Source organism: Columba livia, chromosome 2, assembly GCF_036013475.1.
Source record: "Columba livia isolate bColLiv1 breed racing homer chromosome 2, bColLiv1.pat.W.v2, whole genome shotgun sequence".
Classification (NCBI taxonomy): domain Eukaryota; kingdom Metazoa; phylum Chordata; class Aves; order Columbiformes; family Columbidae; genus Columba; species Columba livia.
The window spans coordinates 131,230,371-131,258,170 of record NC_088603.1 but is presented as its reverse complement, the minus strand read 5'-3'; the positions used below and the strand labels follow the sequence as shown (position 1 = coordinate 131,258,170).

Genomic DNA, 27,800 nt, shown 5'->3' with positions numbered 1-27,800 from the left:
ATTAAGACAGAAGCACAGTAAAAAGTCATTGGAAGATTCCATGATACATACAGGTATATTTCCTTAAACAAAAGTCCTCTAAATGTTTACAAAATTGAATTTTACATGGCTTCCTTCCTTCCTTTTCCAGTATCATGAAGCAGAACACCTAAAGACTCTACCCTGTGGCCTGTAAAATGTTTTTACTTCCTGTGAAGCAGTGCTGGACTTGCTGTGAACACTATAATGCATCAAACATGGAAGGTTAATACCAGCTCTTTCTGTAAGTTTAACTCTAAAAATTCAAGGCAAAACAATATAGATATCTATCTATCTATCTATCTATATATATATATATATCTTTTTTCTTAAGTGAAGGAGGTGTACAAGGACTCTGTATACACAGACACAAATCAGAGTAAAAGCATACCATTTTCAAAATAATGTAAGTGGAATTAATGTTACAAAAGGTCTTAGCCTGTTACAATGGACCATTTAAAGCATGAGACAGCTACATAAAATGCACACATTAGTGTTATCTTTTCATTTACACCAACTTCAAAGCATAGTAACAGCACTGTAGTTTATTCACATAAATATATTAACAAAAAGAAGTTTCAAGTGTATCCTTCTTATAAAATCTCATAATTAAACCTGTTGCAAACTCTTAAATATTGAATTCTTTTGCTTGTATCAGTTCAGACAGATGAAGAAAAGCTTTAGTAAAACATGATACTATCAAGTAGCTTGCTTCTCATTTTATCTGTTTCCCTCCCTGAGAGTGCAATGGAAACAATTAACCACATTTCGATTAACTGCTTGAAAAATCACCAGCTGTTTTTTCTCAGCCACTTAAACCTATTATTTTGACCCAGATTTAGCAAGCAACGCAGACACTAGCAACGTTTTTCCCTAGGAAAATTGAACCTGTAACATATTTATGACAACGGCAAACAGTATCTATGGAATGTCCATTTCCCCTTTTTTTTTTTTTTAAACTACATTAACACCAAATTAATTATCAAGCAAATAGGAAGCTGTCAGTGTGGTTCAGATCAGCTGAGAAACATACAGGATTCACCACAGACCTGTAAATTCATCTCAACTCTAGCCTCAAGCAAATCTGATTTTCCCAACCTGATCATCCTGTCAACAGAGCCTGGCAGGAGTTTTAATTTCTGTGATGCTTAGTTGATGTATGTGAGTCAATGTATATAATGTGAAACACTATAGATCATAATACTATTTGCTGGCAAACAGCTGCATCATATAATGTGTGGGTAGTTGACTGGCAATGGACTTAAATGGTGGCTGAAATGGAATCACCAATCTAATTTTCACATTATTAATAAGATTTCCAATGAGGGCCAATACAGAGCACACTTCACTCCTCCTCTCTTGTTTCCCACGTCCTTGCAATAGATTATTTAAATCATATAAATAAAATATGCAAATGTCTCATCATTTATTGTTTATTATGCTTGAGGACAGGTCCATAGTTGAGGTGCAATCAAAGTTCAGAGCCCTTGATAGATGGTCTGCGAGCTTTTTCCAACATCTTAGCAAGTTTTGGTCTGAAATAGACTGGTCTTGTAGGACCAGGCAGACTTCACTACACCGAATCAATGCACAAATGGCTCTCCTGGCACAAAGCAAAAGGCACAAAACCCTACACAGTTCAGAAAAGAAAATCATCCAATATTCTCTTACACCTGTAACTCCAAAAGACAGTTTCTATGTTGAAAAGCTCTCAGACAACATTCATTGGAGGTTCAAGTTTTTTATTTAGAGAGGAGCATTTCCCATTGCAAAAGACAGAGAGGACAGGAAGTTTCTGTGAATGATGCAGCTGGTCATTTGTAAAGTGCATATTTGGACAGATACAGGAGGTAATTTGGAGATGAAGCCAAATAAATGTACTCGGTGTTTTCTGAAGAAACCAAGCCACTTGGAAAAACACCAGGAGGGATATGGGGTAGATGAAACTTAACTTTAAATTCATTCCACCATTTTTTTTTGCATCAGATAAATCCACAATTCGGAGTTCTGCCCAAAGGACAAAAAGATTGACATTCACTAGACAGTTAAAAAAAAAAAAAAAAAAAAAAGAAATGGAAAGCTTTTCAGGTATATGCTCAAGATTGTATGAGATGTTCAGTTTAGGTCATGGTAATTGAGGGGAAATTTTCATCTCTTTACAGTTCATTTTTCTCATCTTTAAAATGGGAGTTGTAAGTAGCATTTAGCTTGTGACAAAGATAAAAATAGAGATTTACATGTCTTCAGTGAGAGCAGTCATGTAAGTATGAATGTTTGCCTCAGTTTTACAGGTGCAGTATCTGAATCTGAGAAATGTTTCAATAAGTCGAAAATAGTGAAAAGTGGTTTTGTCTGTTTGTGGTAAATTCTTGTAGTGATCAAAGTAGTAAAATCTGAATGCTCCCTCTAACATTTCAAATTTTTTTACCTTCCTTAAACAAATGGCAAATTGTTTTATTCCTTCTCTGGCTCTTGCTTCATTATTTAAGGCATCTTCCATGCTCGTTCTAACAGTGTCTGAATTTGTTCTCTCATGTCGCTTATGATGACTTTTGTGTGTTTATGCAAAAAGCAGAGGAAAATACCCGCTGATTATCTTTGCAAGTTACACTGAATTTGAAATAGTGAGGACAGCACAAACATGCTTTTACGAGTAAACTATGCAAACATGACATGGAAATCATAGAGGGAGCATGTGGTATGCATGTAATACCAACATATCTTTTTCTTACAAAGTGTATTATATCACCAGAGGGACACTTTAAAATGAAACCTTTCAGAGTTTTCAGATATTTCAGTGGCATGCACATTTATAGCTAGCAATTAAACACTGAAATTATGGATAGAATGCAATTGGAAGTGAAAATCTAAAAAGTCTGCACTGATCTAAGAAGACAGCCTGATGCAAAGCATCACCTCCCAAAGGCCCTTCTGTCTATGTAGTTTTGAAACACACACTAAACCAGCTGCCAAACCTGGCTTTTAAAAGGAGGCTACAAAAAAGGTGTTCTGCATTTTCAGTGCATGCCACTTTACAAAGGAAAGAAGCTCTGTCTGGCTGCCATGTAGTCAGGCAAAAGGGAGCCAGCTTGCAAGTGATTAGAATAATGAAACTGGAAAGGATTAGCCACATTATCCAAACATGAAGCAATAGGCTAGTCAAACTAATCCCCGAGGAATAGTTAAAGGAAACAAATGACATGATAGACGTAGGGTTACTTCTCAGTAAGATAGCATTAGAGCATGTGGTACTTGCACTCATGTTCTGCTCACATATTTTCTGAAAGCGTATGCAAGCATGGAGAAGGTAAGCCAACGTGTCTGTGTGACAATATAGAGCTCGTTTTATTTTAGATTCTGCATGTCTTATCTGACTTTTAAAAGTAATTAAAGTGTTATTAGACTGACTGATATCAATGGAACATCCACATCCTGTGGAGCCCTTAATTGCAGGAAAAGAAGGGTAATGATCCAGGTTTTAATATGACTGTGTCTATTGTGCCCTGTTGGATGGATTCATTATGCAGTGAGTGAACATTTTTTTCCTCATTATTTAATTATTTTGGAACTGTAAGAAGTAATTCCAGTTCTAATCACATTCATATTTTAGGATAAATTAGACCCAAATATTTTTTCTTTTACAAAAACTCATCATATATGGATATGATGCCCCAGTTCCATATTAGCATATTGTTAAGTTTCTATTGATACAGAAATTTGGTTAATAGATTTTTGCTAGACCTACTAAAATTAAAACCAGATGAAAACAAGACATGTACTGGTTATTTATAGAAGAACTAATTCAAAGTCCACTGGCATCAAAGAGAGTTCTTCCGAATTCATATATACACTAAAACTGCGAATGCAAAATAGGGGTAAAGGCTGCATTCTCGTTGAAATTACCACACAGACATGGAAAGACTTAGATTGATGGCAAACCAGAAACTAAGCTGCTACTAACTAACCTTTTGAAGACTTAAGGCTGCACCACAGATAAGGCTTTTAAAGAGGATAGAGAAGGGCTCTGACAGAGCCATAAACCTCTACTCAACACATGCTCTGCACCAACTCACACACATTCATGCAAGCAAACCCAACGGCCACCTTTCCCTCCCTTCAAGCCAAGTGCAAGGAATACCCTATCATATGGTTCTTGACTGTGGATGAGAGTTTTAGGGCATGTGGGATAAAAAATACTACACTGTATCAGAGATGCCTCAGTCCTTTACAGTGTTTCTGACTCATAGGTAGAACACAATTCAGAGGAATTCAGTCCTCCAATGGACAATCATGAATTAATCTGCCTACGAAGTTTCTTAACCATGATCAGTTAGTTACCGGCTTCTGTACTGAAGCTTGAGGGTGCACAACCCTACAACATTTTTCTTTCAGTTTAATGAGGTGCTGAGTATTCTTATTGTTCATATTCAAATCTCACCTTGTTAAAGATCCAATGATCAATAAGCTTCAATACCATCCTTTGACAATGATTTCCCCAGGTTAATTGCACATGTTATCTAAAAAATATTTCCTTTCACTTTTTATCAGCTGCTTGATAAAAGTACTCTTTGTAACCTTTTTAGAAGAGCTGAATTTGGGAAGAGCTTATCAGGTTCTGAAGGAGTGTAATCATCCATTCCTAACCAAGTGATATATTAGATCATTTATTTGTGGCAAGACAGACATTTCAATAGTGCTTATTGTTTCCCATAATGAAAGGTTTAAATCTTCCTTTAGGTTCCTCTGAAATTTAATTTTTGTTGATGGAGACAAGCCAGTTTGTGCAAGATTTTTTTTGATGTCAGGGCTTCAGAATTCACAAACTATTAATTATATTTTTCCAGTCTATAACTCTATGTTGGGAAAAAAGGAGGTGGAGGAAATCAAGTACAATAGAAGCTTTCACACACCGTGTCTTTAAAAACAATAAATTCCTTCCCCTTAGCAGGATTATTTATTGAACTGCTACTTAGTCACTGAAAAGGGATTTTGTCATACGCTCTACACCACTCACGAAAACTGCATCCTATTGTATTTCTGTGTTTGCATTTGGCAGAAGTGCACAATGCAAGTGACAAATTTATCTCCTTGGCCAATTTAACCCCCAAAATGTGCTTTCTACCAGAGAACTAAGGTTCCATGAATAGAGTGTTCTAAGCCTGAGTGACTTGTGTGTGAATTCCCTTCTACCTACTTTTGAGCAGGAGTTATTTTAGAGTATAACTTACCTTAATTAAGAAAAGCACTGTGTTAGCAAAATACATTTATTGTCAGTAAAATATATTGATATTTCATCCAAATCACCAATGTAATTGATACATAGTAATAAAAGATTTTATCCTGCAGTCTTTGCTTAGATAACATTCACACTGTCAAATCGTACAGCTTCCATGGCTCTAACACCATACTTGGTTCCTTCTGTTCAGTTTTCAGTCCAGGAAAATCTGTGCTTTCTCTTCTCATCTGCAAAGCATTCTGAGGTCATGTAGAAAGGTCTGAACAAAATTTTCTCGGAGAAAATCAATAATGATTTATGTTATCTGACTTCAAAAAAATGTTGTTTCATTAAAGTGATAGACAATGAAGAACTAATCTACTAAGACAACTCTGAATTCCAGTCAAACTTTTATTCTGTTTTCCAGCAGCCAAAGCACTCTATCACAAAACAGCTCTAGTTTCTCTGGAGAAGTTGCCTCATTTTTCAAATACGCTGAATTCATCAGCAAGCTGGCAATTTCACAATGTGTGCTATGAATAGGAAATTATTCAGAAAATACTATTGGAATATTCAGAAAATGCTACTCATTCAGCTGCTCTAATGGCTCAGATCCTGGAAGCCAAAGTAGCTTGACTCCAAAACTTTAAAAAGAAATCTAATGATACATAAACTAATCTCATGATTTGGAGTCACAAACCATGATTTTTACAGCATTCAGTCCGGCAGTGCTGCTATTAGTGGTGTATAATGGGCAAGGGAGCAGGTGTTTAAAAAGATTGCAAACAGCAATATTTTTTCTTCCACCTGAAAGGAGATTGGTTTATTCAGAGAAGACTGCCTGGGTAGTTCTTCATAAAATTTCACAGAAGTTTTGATTCCCTAAAGAACTGGTTTTGTTCACAATTCAGTACTGGGGTTGAATGAGTCATTGCTGCCCACAAACTGCCGAGGACCAGGAAATTCATTCATCAGTTACCTCCTCTTAAAAGCTTGCCAGGAGTACTTTGGCCCTCAAATGTGTACATTGGTGTCTGCTTGCACTTATGCAGTTATTTGCATGTACATGACCCAGCTTGAACATTTATAGCTGGTTTCCCCAGGATTACATTCCATCCTCTCCATGTCTTCTCCCATTTACTACTTTCCTCAATTTTACAATGTGATATATGTGGGGACAAACAAGTTAACTCTGCACAAATAAATGCAAGAGACTTGAAATACACGGCTCATTAAACTAGGCAAAGTATTATTTTGATAGAATTATGTCACTTGCTGGATTCACACCTACTTCTTCCCAGTGCTATTCTGTGCTACACAGAAGTACTCTTGGTACCTCGGTGTGACAACAGAAAACACCATTGTTACCATCCTCTCCCACATCTGTGCCTGACCTTTTGTAGGTGCACGCAGGTTGAAGTAGTTGCTTGTCAAGCTCTGGCGCAGACCCTGACCCCTCTCTCCCCCTGTAAAAAAAAAGAGAAGGAAGTTGCACCCTTCTCTCCAGTCAGAAGGAAATTACATGATTCATTTTCCCAGGTAGCTGACTGTAATGTAAATGCTTTCTACCAGCTCTGGTGGATCTGCTCAGCTGTTCAGCTGGTTCACTGGTAATACTGAACACATTTGGGACACTTCTGCTCTTGGTTGCAGACTCCAACTGGACTGAAGGGATATACTGAACTGGCAATTTGTGCTAGGGCAAGCAGACTGTCCTCTCAAAGCCTGTGCCTTGAAGTGTGCAAGTGTTTCAGTGCTGCCCACAGCTTACTTTGTCAGTTATTAAAGCAAATACTTTCCCATTTCATGTCAGCTTTTCATGCTAACTAGCACAATGAATTTGAGGCAGTGAGCTTCCTCCGATGTTGACATTAGGCACACAAAACAGGACACTTAAGAAAGGGCAGCACTGATCTGCCTTGGGTCCCTAATTCTTTTATTCACATACTCTGCTTAGGTGCCAGACAAAAGCAGGTATAATTCAATGAAAAGTAGATCTGTTGCCAGAGCATTGCAGCTCCATGTTCAGACACATTTACAAGCCCCCCCAAAATTTTCAGTGACTGTACCATATGATCTTAGCAGAATCCTTTGCAGAAAGAGTAAGGACTATTCACAGATGTGTGTATAATATAACTTATTAGCATTATTGCTCTCTCCAGTGTCTTGCATTTTTTGTTTTAATTTTATATCCTAATTCCTTCCTGAGAGCTGGGAAGAAATAACCTCTTTGCCTTTCACATCAAATTTGAAGGTCATGTGAGAGTCATTATTTACCTTTAAATAATACATTAATTCACTTCACTGTCTGTGACAGACACCTTACGTGTATTTTGTGTAATGTGTCTATGTAATATACCAAAACATCCATGAAGACACGCTGTTTCTATGCAGGGAGAAGGGCAGGCTTTCTGAAAGGTAAATGCTGGGTGAATATCTAGAGATATTGATAATATTTCCTTGATGTAATGGCATTCAGTTATTTATGTCATAAGCTAGATTTGCCACAAATCAGTACAAAATTTCTCCTGAAATAGTTTAAGTTTGTATTCCAATGCTGTCATTTACAAGCTATTTTTGACTAGATTTATATATAAGATACTACTTCACAGTTCTTGGAACAGGCAATGCTTCTAACGTGCAATCTTTTTCTTCAGCAGCCTTTAATATATGGGTGCAAGTATTACCTGTTATTGTAGGTGACGCAGAAAATGATGCCTATACTTAAGATTGACTAACAATCTTCACAATAAAACTCTTGCTTATTACATTGTTAGACTAAAGCTGTTCAGGATGAAGATTTTCATGCCAGACAGCTGCCTCAGGTTGCATACTTTGGGAAAATTTCAAATACAAAAGGTACAGTCACTTCCAAGAACAAAACTCTGAAAAAAAAATCTACAATTTTGCAAACCATGAATTTTCACTGGAACAAGATGTCCTATGTCTACCAGTGAATACGGCAACGGGTAATCAGGAAAAGTACAGACTGTACACCAAGTACAGTCACACTGGGTAATGTAGAAACCTTTGATGATATAATGACATATTCCTCAGAGATCTAGGCTTTTGTTTGCCGGTTTGTGGAATCTCTTTGGAGTGAAATGTGCCTTCTGTTTGTCTCTTACATTTGGTTTCCTTTTCTGTGGGAGCAAAAAGTGTGAGACCACAGTGGCAGGTACATGTCCACTGGAGAGGAGGTGGAAAGGGCTGCTCCATGACAGCAATCAAGCTGAGGGCCATGTGTGACAGCCAGGCTGGCAAGTCAGTGTCAGACTAACGGAGTGTCATCCCACTGTGCCCAGCTGGGAGAGCAGGGCAGTACTGGAGATGGAGACTGAGGTCAGCCTCAGCCCAAGGATAACAGTCACCACACCAGCGATGGGCCAGGTTCAGGGTCAGAAGCCTCTGACAAGGCCCCTCACAGCTATTCCACCTTCCATCTTTGACCAGGGCATGAGAGCTGGCCCCAAGAACAGGCAGCCAAAGCCCTCAGAGAGGGCAGAGCTTGCAGGTGCAGCAGGTGTGCTCAGGGCTTTGCCAGTGCCCTGATTAACCTCAAAATAGAGGCAAATACTACCACCAGGTTCCCAGCCACACCTGGGAGCTCGAACACCTTCCAATGCCTCTCACAAGGGTCCTCTTGAGCTGTCATGGTTCACAGAGGGCACTCACAGACTTCTCTTGCTTTCAGATGCTGTGTGGCTCTGGGGCTAGCTCCTTATCACTCCATTCACCCTTCCATCAGGACAAAAAAAGGGCCTGGCAGCATATGCTATTTCCTCTCTTGGTGTTAACAACTGTCTGTTCTGCCTGGCCCAGGGCCCCAGAAACATGGAGTATCGTAGTCTCATGTTCTGTTCTTAGTAAATACCATGAATGCCACTCACAAAAAATGTTTCTTCTCCACATACAGGTGAGGAAAAAAATGAAGTTGCTGAAGAAGGCATGTAAAAACGAGGCTAGGATTTCAAGAAAGGAAAAGACTGTTTTATTTGTAAGGCATGTAAATGTCCCGTTGGAAAATCTCCTCCTACCAGAATGTCCACATGGGGCTAGAGAAGTCACTTCAACTTTTTAAAATTGAGTGCTGAATGTTCTTTTCTTTGTGATCTACTTGATAGCTTTCAGATTTGCAGAAGTGTTTGGTCTCACAAACGTAACTGTGGCTGATTGGAGCACTGTAAGTAGGATGCTGTAAAAGCATCCAAAAATCTTATAAAATATTAAATATCCTTGAAAATTAGGATCTAAGCATCTAATTCTGGGACACAAAATGGAGGTACGCTTGGCTCCTTACCCTAAAGGCTTTGCGGTTTAATTTCCTATTTGTAAAAAAGGGTAAAAATAATACCACTTCATATAAGTATTTCTAAAGCTTAATTAGCTTAGATTTGTGGAACACTGATGAATGTTTTAAGGATGTATATGGTAAAATACATAATTCTCTACTCAGTGCTGGTTTAAGTGACAGGCTACAGAGAAAGTTGGTCATCATGCACCGCTTTGAGGTTCAAAGACATCCTGAATTATAAAAAGACTAAGATGATGAGGCAACTTGGTGGAAGTGTGTTACAAAACTTTGTATAAAATAATCCAGACCTATCAGTTTCTCTTTTCTCAGTCTGTGAAGTCCCCTGCATTTGGTCAGAGAGGAAGAAGACATTTTCTGAGACAGAAGAAGACTGTGGCACTAATTTGTGATCAAGCAGCATATTTTTGTTCAAGGCTGAGAGAATTTGGGCTGCTTAGCCTGGACAAGCGAAGACTCTGGGGAGACCTTATTGCAGCTGTTAAATACATAAAAGCAGCTTATAAGAAAGACAGAACAATGTTTTACCAGGGTTTGTAGTGACAGGACAGACAGTAATGGTTTTAAACTGAAAGAAGGTAGATGTTGATTGGACATAAGGAAGAAATCTTTTACAATGAGGGTGGTAAGACACTAGAACAGGTTGCCCAGAGAAGGTGTGAATGCCCCATCATTGGAATTGTTCAAGGTCTGGCTGGCTGGGGCTTTGAGCAACCCGATCTAGTGAAAATGTCCCTGATCATGACAGGGGGTTGAACCAGATAATCTTTGAAGGTCCCTCCCAAATTCAAACCATTCAGTGAGTCTATGATTCTGTGATTCTATGTTTGTTTTCGTTTTTGATTTTGATTTTTTGTTTTTGTTTTTACTGGGACTTCTTTTTGGTTAGCTGACCAATAAGTGATATCCAAAACTACATTACATCCAGTATCTTCAGAAAGCAGACTGACCAGAAGTCACAGATTAAGGCGAAGGCCACACTATGGTCCAGTGAGACATGGACTTAATCACAGGAAGGTGAAAGACGGGAGCTAACTGTGTAAGTTTCATTCTCACTGTGAGAACTGAAGTTTTGACAGGTCTAAATAGTCTGGTCAGGAGCATCTGTTACTTATGTACCACTGTTGATCATGTTACTCTCATTTTCATCCATTCTGCATTTCCTGTCTCACATAGTTGACCACAGCTTTAGCTGAGTGTTGGCAATGGTGGCAGTAGTGCAACTTTAGTTTGCTAACATCACTCGCTATTAGGGTTACATTTTGGAGCTTCAGGCCTTGACTTATCAAACAATTAAAAGTTACTTTAATTTTTAGCATGTTTCTGTTACTCAAAACTGGTTAACAAAGCTTAAGCAAGTGTCTAATTTTAGATCTATCTTTATATGTCTTGCTGAATCAGATCCTCAACAGGAATACTAAATGACTACTCTAGGTTATCTAGGGTGTTATAAGTGTCTCTCTTATTGTTCCTTGCTAATCTTTTTAATGTTTTGTTTGCTTCTTTCTTTTCCCTTGCTAAGCGCCATACCCTGGAGATTACACTGTTTTTCTATATCATGACTGGCTCATTGTTTATTTAGCGAGGCTATTGTCTAAGCTATATTAAAATTGTCCTCAGAGACACAGTGACACCCATAATGCATGTATCCTTATTACAGCTAGAGGCACAGCACAAAAGCACTACTAATTTATTACAGCAGACAGTGTAACCATTGAGCCCAGTTCAACCTTGACCAGAGGACCCAGGTGGCTTAGCCATGCAAAATATGTCTCATTTGTATCTAACTATTTTGTATTCACAGCTGATATATAGCTATCGAGAATATATGGCTATAAGGATATAATAGTTATAGGTAGAAATGGATGAGATGTCTTTAAATAGATTAGCTTTGATAGTCACTTTTCCTTTTTCATTTAGGATCAGGTTTTTACAAGACTATTGTAGTCATTGGGCTGATATTGAAGAAAGCACAAAGGGAAGCATGATACGAAGAGAATGAGGAAATAGCTCTAAAGCAGTAAAATGAGGAGAGGTACAAATGTTCTGAAATGACTGGGACAATTATTTGAATCTTGTTTATCATCAGTGATAGCTATAAGCAAAATTCAGAATGCAGAAATCTGAGAAAACTGAACTTTGTCTCTGATTGATTTGGACCAGAATTTCATTTGACCAGACAAATATCTGGAAGAGGAGCCTTGAATTTTACCAATATAACAAGTTATTTGCCCCATTGACATTTTAAAATTCAGTTACTGCTTTTCCTTACACCACCTATATTCAAATACCTGCATATATTCAGTCTTGCCCAGGGAGAGAAAATAAGGGTGTTATCACAAGAGGGATTATGGCCTGGAACCAAGAGGTATCACCCCCAAGGAAAATTAAACGAAAATGCAACAAGCATAGAAACTTGGTACCAGAAGCAGGAAGAATGAGGGAGCTGTTGAATGACAAATTACATGTGGAAACAATACTAAGTTCTCAGCAGAAGACTGGTTTTGGTGTTTTTTTGTGGGGGCTTTTGAGTCTGTGTGTAGGGGGGAGGAGGGGTTGTTTTTTGTTTTTTCATAAATCCTCCCTCCTAGATGGTAACTTCAAAGCCACCAGGAAAGCTGGCAGATAAGAGGGCTAGAATCTGCAGGTATAATGAGTGCATTTCCAGACATTAACACAGAGAAAAAAAAAAATTAAAAAGGAATTGTTCCACCTTACTGCAAAACTATTTTAGTCTCCTATTAAGAAGAAAGAAAAAATAAACTAGAAGAATTAGATTTCCAGAGTGGGCAGTAGTGGCAGCTTTCATGTTAAAGAGTCCATGACATATGAAGAGAGTTAACCAAAGTTTTATGCACTAAGCGTGAAATAGGAAATGCAGTGCTCACAGTCACTGGTTAAGAACCTCTTATCTCACTGTGGAAAGAAACTGAACTTTATATGTTTCTGTTGCTGGCAAAGCAGCCTGCTATGGTTATCAGAAATACAGAGGAAAGTCTAGTTAGAGATTTTCCCCCCCTTTGGCTTCTATGCAACAACTGTAGCTGATTAATCCAAGTCTACAGAAAAGTCAGCCAGTAGCGTAGATTAAACAAGAGGATTTTGTTGTTTACCCCTCTTCCTCCTCCCTCTTTATGGAGTTCTGGTATTGCAGAAATGTGGGACACTGATACATTTTCTTCTCACTATACACCACAGATCTGTGCAGTTGTGGTCACTGCAAAGTTTGACCACTGTTTTGCAAAGGCAGAAATATATTAAATTGATCTAGCTATGGGTTGCTTTTGTTTTACAAAAGAAGAACGGAGCACTTTTAAGAAGAGATCAAACTTCACTTGTTCCATATGCTTTAACTGCAGCTGACTCACTTAGAATTGGAGCAGGTTAAACAGCAAATGGATCACAATTTCAAGATGGCCTTTGTCTCAGCCTTCTTGGAGACCCCTGGTAAACCTGTTCTCTTCCCTGTGGCAAGGTCACGACAAGCTTGTTTCTCTTTCTTCCAGTAAGCTTGTTTCAGACTTATTTTTATCTTTGCTTTAAGCTTGTAATCCTTCTTTCTCTTCTCATCTTGAATCAGACCTAAGTCCTCAGATGCAGTGGAACCAAACTTTCAATGTTTGAATGCCCCTCTGCAATCCTTTTTAAAGGGTTTGTCTTTACAATTAAAGTCAGACAAGTTAGAAAGCTGCAGAGCAGGCTTACCTTCAGATTTTGGGCTTCTAACAAGACATTGAATATGAACCTTTCCAAATAATCCTTTTAACACAATTCCTAAAACAGTCAGGCAAACTGCAAATTTCAGGTAAATCCAAACAACAAATAAGCTGATACCTAGACGAACAGTGACCATTGCTAATTCAAGAAATTCTTTGAGCTTTTGGCTCAAAGTTCTACTACTGTGCAGTATCTTCTACAGCTGAAAGAGTACATGCTAGAACAAAGAACAGAAGGAAAGCTTTCAATATGATCTAATACACCTGGGATGCAGGGTCCAGATGTAAGACATCTAACTGAGAGCAATAAAAGGGCAATGAAACAGCTAAATTAGTAGCAAATTTGTGTACAAAAATGTTGCTAAAAAGAAAAATGTCAAGCCAACAAGCAGACCAAGAAGATCTAAAGATAACTTTGAAGTTATTAATTCTATACGTAGTCAATTAGGCAGCTGTTGCAGCCTTTGAGAACAACTTCAACAATGCAGAAAATGAGACTGAGTATGATGGAGTCTCCTGATGGAATTTATAGATGAGACTTGATCTGTGCCACAGGTCCAAGAGAAGAGCAATTAAAAAATAAAGCGCTCAGATTTCTGAGAACAGTTTTTTTCATTTCTGTCTTTATTTTTAATCCAGAGCTAGATTATCATACAGTCCTCAGATCAGGACTCAGGATCCCACTGCCCAGTATTGCATGAAATAATGGAAGGGAACAAAATGAAGATTGGCCTTTCCCCCTTGCACAGTGAGAGCTGAGGAGAGACATGCTCAGACACACTGGGATATGAGGTGATGAATACTGTGCTGGCCAAAAGTTTTGGAATGGGTTACTTCCTTGCCTTCTTTCTCATGCCCATGTCTTCCTCCACCTGCCAATCAGATGGGATATTTTGTTAAATTGCATTTACAATTAACAAGTAAAATTGCCTCATGATGCATTCAAGTAGAGTAGACTATGTTTTCACAATTTATAGATAAGGTTTGTCAACATGCTACAGTATCCTCTGGAACAGCAAAAGAAAATGCACTATTCACAATTAAGAGAATTTCACATTTCTTGTCTGCAGAAAGGAACTGGAAAGGACCTAAGACTGAGAGAGAATTTCAGCTTACCAGAGATATTGGCAGTTTCTTGAAACTGAGGAATATCTACATATGAAATGAACAAACTTCTCACATGGAAACACAGTTTTGCTTAAAAAATAAGTAACTAAAGGAAAAACACACAAGAAAATACTCCCAAAATATGTTTGCATAATTTAAGCCTGTAGATCATGCTCCAAAAGAAGTAAATGCAGAAGTACATGCGACTAATTCAATCTGACCAAATAATTCCCACATATTTAATGAACTTACACAGAGAATCAAGAATATATTTTTTCACATATGGTTGATGCAGAACTGCAGCTTACCTCTGATAATGGCACAGCTACTGGTGGATCTTCTTCTATTTATACAGCTTGATGTAAGAACTATTAGAATATGTTATTTTAATATAAAAGCATGCTGGAAAATCATGCACATTTTTCATCATTTTAAATTACACTTTAAATCAGCTTCAGTGGTTTTATGCTTCATAGCACCCTGAAGAACTTTATTAGTGCTTAGTAAGTTCACACTGTTATTTCTTAGTGTTCTATTTCTATAAGAAATACAAGAGATCTAGAAATCTCAGCATGTGGGTGTTGAGACCAGAAAGTTCTCCTTTCACGGACTGACAAGAGACTTTGCTTTCATGATATTTATACTGACTGTGGACCTTTGTGAATGATATTATGTAATTGATTTTTTTGTTTGTTTTTTTGATTTCTGAGACACTTTACCATTCCGCATTGCTGCTCTTTTACACCACTGAGAGTTTTATATTGTGTTCATGTCACATAATCTCCTCTTTTTTTCAGAATTTTTTTGGTATTGTTTTGTTTTAAGGTGGAAATTTTCACTATAACGAATTAATAAGGAAGCACATATAACCTTTTTTTTTTTCACAGTTATTTTATATTAAGAATAGATCAAGGTTACTTTCATTCAGAAATATATTTAGCCTTTTCTATTTCAAAGAAAATGAAAACGGCATTTAAGAAGTTCCCATTCTTGGACCACTTTGGTTTAATGGGTCAATAAGTTTTAATGGTCTATATGATGTATACACGCTAACTTTCCACCCCCACTCTGACAGACCTAAGAAATGTCAGCTCTGATCCTGTACTAAGAAAATACCAGATTTATTTTTTTTTTAGCAGTAACTTTGTATATAAACTGACAGATCTCCAATAAATTCTACTAACTGCAGAGGACGAGACACTGAACACCCTGCAAAGCCCAGGAAAGAATCCCTAATTACATCCTTTGGGTAGAAGATGACTAAGAAGAAATAGGAATCGTGGTCCTATTGCTATTGATGGCCAACTAAGAGGGTTCCTGAGCTTCACAAGGAGAAGGAAAATACTACTTCATGGAGAGTTCTCCATAAAGCTACAACTAGATCTGTGGCTGATGCAACTCTTACCCTGCAGTTGCCATTTTGGGGGTCTGACTTGGACAAGAAGTCACAGATGCAGTTTGGTGGGACTAAAGTTTTATTCCACACTTCACTGATTTTTGTGATCATACCTTAATGTCTGTTAATTGCATTAAGCCCACATCTTGCCACTTGTCACTGTAGACAAGCAGAGACAAGGAAGATCACATCATGCCATTTTTACTGACTATGAACAAGTGTCATGGGCTAGTGGCACATGTGGCATTATCGTGGTGAAAATTATAATTTTAATCAATGCTACTCAGTGTTTTGTGAAACTTTCTGAAATGTTGTTAGGAGAAATCTTATGCTGTCCTTATTTGGATGCTGGTTGGTTCCTTTTTTCTCACAGCTGAGGTCACAGTATTCCTTTCTGTATTTTCCAGTATCAAGTGACAGAAGATTCTTACCTCTCCCATTATTTTAGTGATAAAGCAAAGGTTCCCATTGACTGTGATAATTTTATAAGGCAAGGCTGGCTATTACTTTACAAGCTGCTAAGCTGCTTCCCTGTAGAATACCTTGCTTTCAGTTGCTTATGAATTTTTCAAAATCCTGATGGTTTTATTGACAAAAATCACAAATATGAGTGGTGTATGAAATAAAGCTACAGCCCAACCAAGCTGCATCTGTGACTACTTGTCACAGAAGGAGGACCTGCTAGCCCATGCTGGCAGCTCTCTTGTCTCCACTGCAGCAAGATCTCTCCTTATGTGTTCACAGTCAACAATCGAAGGTAAAGAGCTGATGTCATTTATGAACTAAATCAACACCCTTGAACACAGTAATGTGGAGACAGAGGCAATAATCTCAGTGACCATTATATTAAATGACAAATATTCTTCTATTCAGCAGAAAAAATGTGATAATACTTCTTGATTTTCAATTTGTTGTTGTTTTTGTTTGTTTGCTTTATTTTTAATTTTTGAATACCTGCAAAAAGGAGCATATAAGACTTAAAAGCACAATCCATTATTTGTGTATGTATATACAAAGAGGCAGTCTTTAATTTTATGTCACACATTTTTATTTTTCCATCAGACTTTTAGTACAGGGGAAGTAAGACACTCTTGAGAGCAATCAGTTGTGTAGAAAACTCATGTGCTGGGCATGCTGTGGACTGTGGAGTGGATGAGGAAAGGGATTGCAAGAAGACAAGGGAGAGCCTCAGAGCTGTAACAGTCAAGGGCTGACCTGGGAAACTGTATCTGCCTCTGCCACAGAATTCCTATGGGTTGCCAGGGAAGATGCTTAAGCTACACTACTAACAATAATTTTATGTCTCCCTGCATTTTCTTGAGATGCTGATTTGCAGATGTGTTGGATGTTTAAAGAAGCAACTGAAATTCCTGGAGCTGGGGAAAAAAATGTTTTCTTAGATCTCTAAAATACTTTCAAAACTCAGTGTCCAGTTTTTCTCACTTGGGCACTCAAAATTAGTTGACATTTCTGATGTGAAATATTTTTCATCCTTAATTCTTCAACTGTAAAAAGGGAATAATGAAAATTCCTCACATAAATGGTTGATGTGGAAAGAAAACAGTGTTTTAGATATCCTGGGAGTGCATGCCTTCAGAAAAACCTGCCTTTACAGAAGGATTTGAAAAGTGTCAGTTAAAATTTTTAAGTTGTGAGGCCACAAAGAAAATGAGGCAAACTTCCTACTAAAGGAAAATAACTAAACCCCTCATTGTCATACATATACCTCAATGAGTGAATTAATGTTGCACAAGCAACCTTACTTCTGTCATCTTCTAACTTATCAGTTTTGAACTTGGCTTTCAAATAATAGCTTATGTGTGAGCAAGTCTATGTGTGACATAGCATAGGTTGATCCTAATGTAGATTATATTTTTCTTGATATCATAATACTATATACTCAGCCCTGAAAGAGAATTGGTAATTGCAAACTAATCCTGTTTACTAAGTCTTGACACTTTCATAGTCTATATCACAATAAGAATATATTTTAATTATTTGGTATAGTAGTTTGTATCTTTGGAAGTGGTAACTCTGGAGTTCTAGAGCATGTGGACCACATTTTGGCACTGATATTTTCCCTAATGGAAAGTTACTTCTGTAACTGTCTATGGATTTGCAAAGCTCACAGTATTTTTCTCCAGTCTTGAATACAGTGCTACAGATCTCTCTTGCAGGAATACAGTTTTATTCAGTGTATTCACCCCAGGGGAATGGGGAGGATTTTAAAGCATCTGTTGATAACACTGTGGATTGAAAAACACCTTTTTCAAATACACGCTTGGAGATATTAATTTACATTTGGTGTCATGATAAAGTTAGTTTTGCTGATCAGAAAGAAAGTATCCTGACAGAGATTTTTTGCATCACTCGTTCCACACGAACGCAGACAGAGTGGGGGAGATTTCGCATAATTCTGCTTCTCTAATACTGAGGCCTCTGGCTCCCTCATGATTTCCAGCAGAAACCATTGCTCTCTGATGAGCTACTGCTGCTTGAGAGCAAAGCTTGCTTTGCTTCCAGACCTCCCTGTTGCCATGGGCTTTCACCCACAGCGAGTTAGTGCCACAGTCCCAGCCTCAATGATGGGAAGTCAGACTTCCCTGAGCATCCAGACCAGCAGCGGTTTCCTTTGCAATGCTACCACTGTCATTAAGGGACCTAGAAGTCCTCAAATGGCTTTTGTACACCATCAATTACATCAGATTATTGCAGGAAAATCAAAAGCATATGAGAGAGATACAATTGTAAGATCTGACCTCTTCCCAAAGTAGAGAAAACAAACAAAACCAAACAAAAGAGAGAGCAGTGAATATAACTCTGTGGGGAAATTAGAATGTAAACTTGCCTTTTAACTTCAAGAATATTTTTTAAGGAGAAAGGGACATTTTTTCTTCAGAGCAAATCCTGTAACCTTCATTTAACCAGTAAAAAATGACTGAGGTGGGCAAGATTATGAAGGTGAAGTTCTGACAGATATTCTTCCATCCCTGCTAGGACAAAGGTTATGCTCTTGTCTTTTGTGTTTCCTGCCATTTTCTTCCAGGCAGCTGAACCATTCCTTCTGAAAGGTCTCTTTGGTCTGGGGCCCCTAAAAGCTCATATAATATCTTCAGCAGGTTTGTATTCTTGTCTCTTCTTCTTTTTTTTTTTTTTCTTTCCTTTTTCGTTTCTCCCACTGAAACCCGTTTTGAGCTTTAAGGGTTTGAGGTGCGTAAGCTTATAAAATTGTGGCAGCAGCAACAGCCTTGAAGAGGATACAATAACCACTGTACATCTGCTACGATGTTCTTAAGTATTTGCGGCATGCTGGCATAAGCCTGTCAGTTTTTGTAAGGGCTACCTGTTACAATGCACCTAATTAGCTTACTGGCTATTTGGAGACAGCTCTACTGGTTTTTCTATCATCTAGTCTTTATTAAGTGAGCTATTGCTGAGACGAATGGGTTCTTTATAATGATGAGGTCCTTTTTACGCTTATTAGTCCTTAAAGCAAGCCTCTTCTTATAGAACAAAGTTCTGTCTCTCTCCCCCCCTCTCTCTTCCCCTCTCTCTCTCATTTTTTTTCTTAAGACTTACAGTGGAAGAAGTAAAGCAGCTCTTTTCTGCTGAAGTATTTTATTAAAAGTTTTAGTGGCTGCACTAAGAGCAAGGTGCCTGTGCCTTTAATCATTTTCATCTTTAAAACAGAACCTTATATTTTCACATCTTCAGCTGTCCCAGAGGGCAGCTAGGCCATCTTTAACAACATTAATTTCTCTTTATGACAGGACTAGTACTGCCCCAGGTCTTCAGAACTGCCTAAAATGTCTGGAAAAGTAGATAATGAAGAGGATATTAGAATTGTAAACAAGAACAATTTGGTAATAAAAACCATATATTTTCTCCATAGGACTTTGAGCTTAATATTGCAGCAGCAAAAGTGTCACAAGTCGTAATTTGTTGATGGCCACTGTACATTAGTTACTGTAGGAACATGTGCATAAAGGGCAAGAACTATTGGCTTTGCATTAAAGAACATCTAAGATGGGTAATACTAATTTATTTGTTTTGATTAATACCTTTTGTTTGCCTTTATCAGAGTATAATCCTACAAAAAAAACCTCACATGTTCTGCATTGTAAATCCTGCAGCTGGTCAGGAAAAGCTGCTTGCTGAATCTGGAAAAGCTGCTCGACACCTCAGCCACACCATTCGCCTGAGCTGGAGCACCCCCCTGCCCCAGGAATTAGCCTCACCTCCATGACATTGTAGCATGGTGCAGATTCCTGAATAGAGAGCCAATTGAAAGACTGAAATGCTGTTATCTTTTCTGCTATAATTATGTAGTTTACTAGCTGCACATCCGTGCCTCTGCCTACCCTTTATTGCTGACAGGGTTTATGAGTGTAATATGATGGAGTAAGAAACAGTAGATTTTTCCCAAGAAGCCGAGCACAGCTCTTTGTCCACAGAGAATGTGGGAGGGAAGTATAAAATGGTAAGCATTGTAGTCTGCAGATGTCATAAACAGGGCTATCTTTTCATCTTAAGGTGCACAGCCACTGAGAAAGTTCATGCTATACTTAACCTTTGGCCCTCTGCTGATCTTTTGTTGCTCTGCATTAGTGTGCTGAAATCTGAAAACATAATCCTTACAATACTTACCACCTTTCTTTCAGTAGTAAGTTTTCCTTCATAATTTGCATCTGCTGCTGTCAGCAGCCCAAACAGTCCAGCTTTCTTCCCTCCAGTCATCAGATTTTAGACCTACTGGATAAAAGGCAACCAAAGAAAAGGACAAACAAAAACAAAACCGAAAATCCCAGAGCGCATTGACATATTTCATACTAGTTGACAGCAACATTGTGTGTTTTCCGTTAGAAAGTTATGGGCTTAATCAGTCGTCTTGTTTACTCAGAGTATGCAGTATTTCAGCACTAAATGTTTTAAGCTAATTGGTCCAATACTAAAGTATCACATTATGCACTTTAGTGAGGAAAATAAATTGGCTGTGTTTTCTGAGATTCTTTTTAGAGTATATGCATCGCCCTCTGCTTCCTCCAGCCCCCCACCCGCCCAGTCAGGACAATAGCTATTCTGTCATTAATTCAACATCAAATTATTTCCTTGGTGAATCAGTCCTGAGGCTAATGAGCTGCCTGCACTTGCAGTTTGCTTCATTGTTTTTAGTGGAGTTTCAGATGAGGGCATATCACTTTAAGGCTTGGTGGTGATAGCGGGATCATTCCCCAGACAGGGCTCACTCAGCCTTGATACAAACTGAAAGGCTAAAATGAGCACTCTTCTATTATTTAGGCACCTGTCCAGAGGTTGGAAGAAATCCTACTTGTGCGGATTTAGCTAAAGAAAGCAGAGATAACCACCTTGCCTTCTGTGTCTAATAAGATGTGAAAGGGGAGAAATAATGAGTATTATGCTGTATTTCTGATGTAAAAGGCTGAGAAACAATACTCTCTGAACACTGGCAGCAATTCCAGTCATTTTCAAATGAAAAGGACTATTTGTTTCCAAATTACACCAGCCACTGGAATGCATACATATATGCCTCCAAAATCCTCATTTTGTGAAGTAAAATTACCTTTCAGTAATTTAGTCACTGCAGGCTTTCCCCCGCTGACTGGTCAGGAGCTATCAGATAGCTTGCAGCTGCAGGCTGAAACGGGACCATTTTTTTTTCAGGACAGGCAGTTAGTTAGTAGAGCCATCAGTGTGGCATCTGTCATCCCGCTAGGCCCAAATTGTTTTCTATGATGGATGTCACAGTCTGTATGATCAAAATAGGAGCCCTGCTGCTTTTAATTGCAAAATCGGAGTACTTGCACATTTGTTATTATGCTGAGGTTATTACCTCACACAAAATGAATTAACAGGTGAAAATAATTGATGAGAGGAGTCTTGGGATTTTTAGCCTCTTCAAAGAGACTTTGTAATTATGGCATAATGAATGTTCTGAGACATATCTGTGGGGGGCAGCATGAGACCACCAAAGATCTCTTTAGATTGATGATAAATTCACTGAAATCTACCGTAATACTGCTTAAATTTACTTGGCAATTAGTTTAATAGGCCTACATGATTCATGATAACGTAGCGAGAATTTTTAAATAAGTTTGTTCCATCCATCTATAAATTAAGCCGCTTACCTCAGCTTTCTTCCCAAGGTGATGGAATATGTTAACTAATCAGACTTTCTGAAACAAAGATGATGTTGGGCAGCGATTTTGGTTACTGGAATACTTTTCTGTCTAAATACATTGCTGCTTTCATCTTGCACAATGAGACTCTCCTGCCCCACGCTACCACCACCCCTCCAACTCCTCTCATCAAATTTTGTCCAAATATAGTATTGATAAGTCCTTTTGTACAAGGAGACTGTGCAGTTGTCTCGTGAAGTAAATTGTTCAAGCATTTTGTAATCTGAAGTAATTGTTCCTGGCTTTCTGACCACTGTTCCATTCAGACTTGGTCATGTTTCAAATTCATCCAGCCCCTGAGCAGAGCCAGACTGATGCACTCCAGCCCATCTCTCCTCTCCCTCTGACACTCTTTGGTTGCACGAGGTGTCTGCAGCACAGCGCGCTTTCTCACCAGGCTGTCCTGCTGATGCTGAGGGGAAAATGCACTTTCATTATATTTTCAAATTCCTGTATTAAACAAGCAGGGCTGGCTCAATGAGGAGCGGGTTTGCATGTGATGTCCATTCAATTAAGCACATAAGCAGATTTTAAATATCAGATTTTAAAAGTGCCAAAAAGTAAAAACTGTCTGATTAATTCAATAACTAGTAAATAATTCACTGTATAAAACTCACAGGGGAAAGCCTCCACATGGTGTATGAGCAAAGTTCATCCTTTTTCTGTTGTGCATTACGTTATTGACATACCAGATACATTCAAACACCTCAAGGTTACTCATTAATTTGCGAGAGTTGAAATCTAATTTAATTCCAGCTACTACTGACATCCTGAAGATTCTACAATAGAGTTTGTAACAGATCTGCCTTCAGTTCAGACAGTGGGCTAAGGGAAATACACGACAGAGGAAGGGAGAAGTTGTTACTAATTAGAAAATAGCAAAAAGAAACCTATCTTGGGAACCTGGATGATAGGTCACATGGGGCTTTTCACTAATTTACTATACTGCCATAACCTCTCTCCACACCCACAATACATTATTTATTATCATCCCAGGTATAAGGCACACAAAGATTAGGTTAGATTAGGTATAGGCAGATATGCACACAATTTACTTTCCTCACAAGACAATGACAGTTTGTTTTGTGAGAATTCCATTTATTCTTGGGAGAATTTCTAACTGCAGCCTTGAACAGTTTTCTAAATAGTATGTACATCACCCTAGTGAGCTAAAATGACATGTATCATTGGGACACACAGCTGATGTTCAGTTAATTTGTTTTAAATTCTGATTCCCTTCCCTTATGCACACACCATTAAAAAAAAATCTTTGTGATTTCTTCTTTATTTTATTGTAGCTACATTTTACATCAGTAGTTTTGTCTCTTTTTCTACATCATGCATTCTTTTCAGATTTGCCGTCAATGTTTGGTATTTAAAAGTATATAGTATCAAAGGGTCTCAGGAAAAGAAAGAGAAAATGCCTAGCAAGAAAATATAATAAATGCAAGACAAGTAGTGGATTGCCCCACATGTGAAGCGGACTGTGGTAACTCATATCAGGCTTCCTGTCACTTGCTGAGACATTTTTCATAAACCCTCACACGCTTGCATTTATCTCCAGTATAAACCCCAAGATGAATTCTCCAAAGGCATTAACAATAGATAAATGCTTATTAAACAAAACAGTCTATTCAAGAATAAGTATAGCATCTGTATTAGACGCAGTAAGATGTTTATAAAATTGAATACACATTGTGTCTTTTGGCTGGATGCTATATGCTGTTCTATGAAATTCTTCTCATCATTTGGTTATAATCTTAATAAACATGAAATAAAAGACCACCAGAAGCTCTAGTTTAAATGATATCACCTCTGGTGCTAGCTTGATTCATAATATATAGGGGTATTCTCTGGATAACTTATAATATAGTAGCATTAAAATTAGGGAGAAGAAGGGCCAAGGGAAGATTACTTTATGTGTATTTCAGATCGGTGGACACCGCAATATTTCTGTGGAAGTTCTTTTGTTAAAAGCATTTCAGAATCCAGCTCATAACTTAAAGAACAGCAGAATGCACCATTACAGTGAATTCTGGAAAAAAAAAATAATAAAATATCTCCTACAAAAAAGAACAGAGAAACTGCCACAAAACCACAAAGGAAAACAAACAAAAAACCACAAACCAAAACAAACAAAAAAATCCAGCAGAATTCTACATGCTTTATGATAGCTTTAAGACAAATGATACATGAAAATGCCCTGCATAATTGACTGCAAAAGCAGATACCAGTTGTCTCTTTCTTTTGAATGCACTATGCAAGTGCAAATGTCTATATGGTGCCCAGTGACTACAAACAGTTCCAAATAGAGTGTTGTTTTTCTAAATCTGGCTTTATATCTACACATTTGATGTGTTGTTTAACGATCATGGAATGTAAAACGGACAGAATAAAAATAGCTGCATTATTCATGGATCATTATAAAATATTGGGGAGGTTATGGTTTGTGAGTTACTCACATCAGCAGGCAAATCCAAATCCTACAATTACTATCTAAAATTGCAAGGTTAATATGTAATGAGGTTGCAAATTAATCTCATGGATGATGTAAGTATGTTAGCATTATGTATAACCTTGGTCCTGATAGCCCCTTCATTCAGTAATTAAACTGAATCTGACTCTGGGTCTGTTTTCTTTAGATGGTCCCTCTTCCTGAGTAATACCCCATAGGACCCCCACACTACTGATGTATTACATTAATATATCATCAGAAGCAGTTGTCATTCCAATGATATATTAGTGTAATACACGAGAATGAGGATCACTGATGATGTATTTAGTCCTTACAATATGGCATTGTCCAGGGAAGCCAGGGTCCAATAAGAGATTCATTACAATTACACTATGAAGTCAGCTAATGCACTGCAGGTTGGGGGATGCATTTCTCGTATCAGCTAGGTAATTTTGATGCTAAATCCAATGTCTTATCATTGTTTACAGTGCTGCAGACTACAAACTTTGTGACAGCAGGTGAAAATAATCCCCCCAAATGGACAAACCTTCTCCTATGTCTATTTACATCTGTCTTTTTCTGCTGTGCTGATTTTCATGAGCTATGTATAAACTGTAGGCTATTGTTTCTTTTATCTTCTCTTCTTCTTGGTATATTTCTCTGTTCTGAAAATATAAGCATCTTAGACCCGGGACCTGCATTTCATAAATGATTGGAAAACTTCTCTCACTTCCTGAAATGTCTCAAAAGCAAATATTAATTAAGAATAATGGTAAGATCTGCATCCTGGTTTGGGTGCAGGCTTGACAGCTTGTCGTCAGAGGTTTCATAGCTGTTGAAGCTGTCTTTCCCCAGTGAAAGATAAAGTTTCTGGTATCACTGTGAGTCAGTGATACTGCTGAAATAACAGGTCATCTTTCTCACTTTTTACCTCAGTGAAGGCTGCAGGTGGATGCTTATTTCCTCTCCTATAAGAAGTGGTTATTGTTGCCAGAGCTACTAAACAAGGAAGATTTGAAGAAAACAGGTTTTCTTTAACAGTTACTAATATGTTCTCTGTTAATGGATCTTGCAAAACATAGTCTAAATGTAGATGAATGAGAGACTTGTATTCAGCACACTCTATCTAACCCCTGCTGTTCTTTCTGAGAGGACAAGAAAGATGAAGAGGAAAAAATGAAGACTTTCAAATGCTTATAATATAGGGCTAAAAGAAAGAGGGATTTTTTATGCATTAGGAAAGCAGTTACTGCTCAGTCTCGTACAGCCTTTGATTGCATCATAAATAAAACGGTAGTGCAAGTCACCCTGGACATACGATGTATTGAGATACTGGCTGGAAGGCCAATTGAGAAGTTAAAATTATGGTGGTAGACCCTTAGGATGGTGATGGCTGGACACAGAATGAAGTGATATGCTCATTTATTGAAGAGGAAAGGAAAACGTGCAGTAGTTTTATAGCATCTTCTGGCCAAAGTATCTTTCTGAAACCATTCATGTTTTGAAGAAGTTTCTTGTCCTTCTTGTCCTAGGATGATTAGCTTGGGCAGAACAAAGGAAAAAAGAAAAATAGTTAAAAAAAACCCAACAACAACAAACAACAAAAAAGAGGAAATGAGAAGATATTGACATATAAAGGTGGCCTGATGGACTTCAATTGCCAGCAGCTTCTGGGCCAGCAAAGCCAATTCCACCTCTGCAAAAGGAAAAGCCAAAGAAGATGAATGTGGTGGGTAATTGAAATGATATGTGACAATGGAGTGAAGAGGGGTGCAAGTAACATTAGTGTATCTACAGTGATTCATGTATGTAGGGAGAACTTCCCAAATATCTTACAGACATGTATCTGGAATTTTAAACCAGTTGACATGACTGCTATGACTGCTAGAAATTTGTAGAGTAATCGTAACAATAGCTTCAACATGGACTACCAGCACGTGTGCCTTGAATGCCAGTCCCCCCACTACTACATGCCATTTTTAATGATGTTGGTCAGATGAAAAGCAATACAATTATACCTCTAGGGCCTTCATTATGATGACGTTGATCAGCTGAGCAGTGGGTTGGGTGCTGCCAGACGATGCCCACCTTTGTGCTAGTGTTGTGTTTCTGTGTATGGAGTTCAGGATTTCCTCCAAATAATTTTCTCTTAGGGATTATATAGAATCACAGACTCATTTCAGTTGGAAGAGACCCTCAGGATCATCAAGTCTAACCATAACCTAATATAACACTAAACCATGTCCCTAAGAACTTCATCTAAACACCTCCAGATGGTGACTCCACCACTTCCCTGGGCAGCCTGTTCTAACACCTTACAACTCTTTCTGTGAAGAATTTTTTCCTAATATCCAATATAAACCTCCCCTGGCACAACTTAAGGCCATTTCCTCTTGTCCTATCACTTGCTACTTGGGAGAAGAGACCAACACTCTCCATGCTACACCCTCCTTTCAGGTAGCTGTAGACGGTGATAAGGTCTCCCCTCAGCCTCCTTTTTTCTTGACTAAACATCCTCAGATACCTCAACTGCTTCTCAAAAGACTTGTGCTCCAGGCCCTTCACCAGCCTTGTCACCCTCCTCTGCACTCTTTCTAGTATTTCAATGTCCTTCTTATGATGAGAGGCCCAAAACTGAACACAGTATTCAAGATGTGGCTTCACCAGCACCAGTACAGTGGCACTTCTCTAGTCCTGCTGGCCACACTATTTCTGATACAAGCCAAGATGCTGTTGGCCTTTTTGGCCATCTGGGCATACTTCTGGCCCATATTCAGCCAGCTGTCAACCAACATTCCCAGATCCTTTTCATCAGGTAACTTTTTGCATCTGGATTTGGCTTCAGGCATGAGAAATTCCCTGGCTACCCCACAGTTGTAACACCTCTCAGAAAAAGGTTTCAAAGCCCTGAAAAGCTTAAAGACCAGTCTGTGGCCTTGCAAGGCATGGAAACTGGAAGATGACTATTTGGCCTCTTGCTTCTTTCTTGCCCTGCTCTCATGCTTGGGGTCTGCACAGCTGTAGGCTTTTTGTGTTTGACATGAGCGATCCCATCGCACTCACTTCCTAGAGCTGCTGAAGGAAGGGAGATCACTCCCTGTTGTCACTTCCATGGTGTGAACAGGAGTTGGTGAAACGCAGCTAATCTAAACCAGTTAATCTGAACCAGGTCATCTAAGTGCGGTAGCCTCAGAACAGACCATATTTGCCCAGGTGCAACCTGCATGGACTTTGTGAAGCTCCGTGTCTGTCCGCGAGGCACGCTGACTGCAACCCTCACTGGCACTTCCAAATACAAGAATATGGCTTGAATACCCAACACATCACTTCATAACATGTGTATCTAGCTTTTCTTCAACATGTTGAGTGGGGAAACTGAGGCAT

The 27,800-nt window shown here is 38.4% G+C and overlaps 1 long non-coding RNA gene across 1 annotated transcript in view; it reads left to right on the top strand.

Annotated features, from left to right (window-relative positions):
* LOC102088072 (uncharacterized) overlaps positions 1-26,143 on the top strand; it is a 38,786-nt gene extending 12,643 nt beyond the window's left edge. Inside the window, exons 2-3 of the long non-coding RNA XR_010470633.1 lie at positions 131-262; positions 25,949-26,143. This is a non-coding gene — a long non-coding RNA (uncharacterized LOC102088072). The remainder of the gene's footprint in view (positions 1-130; positions 263-25,948) is intronic.
* Positions 26,144-27,800: the final 1,657 nt, after the last annotated feature.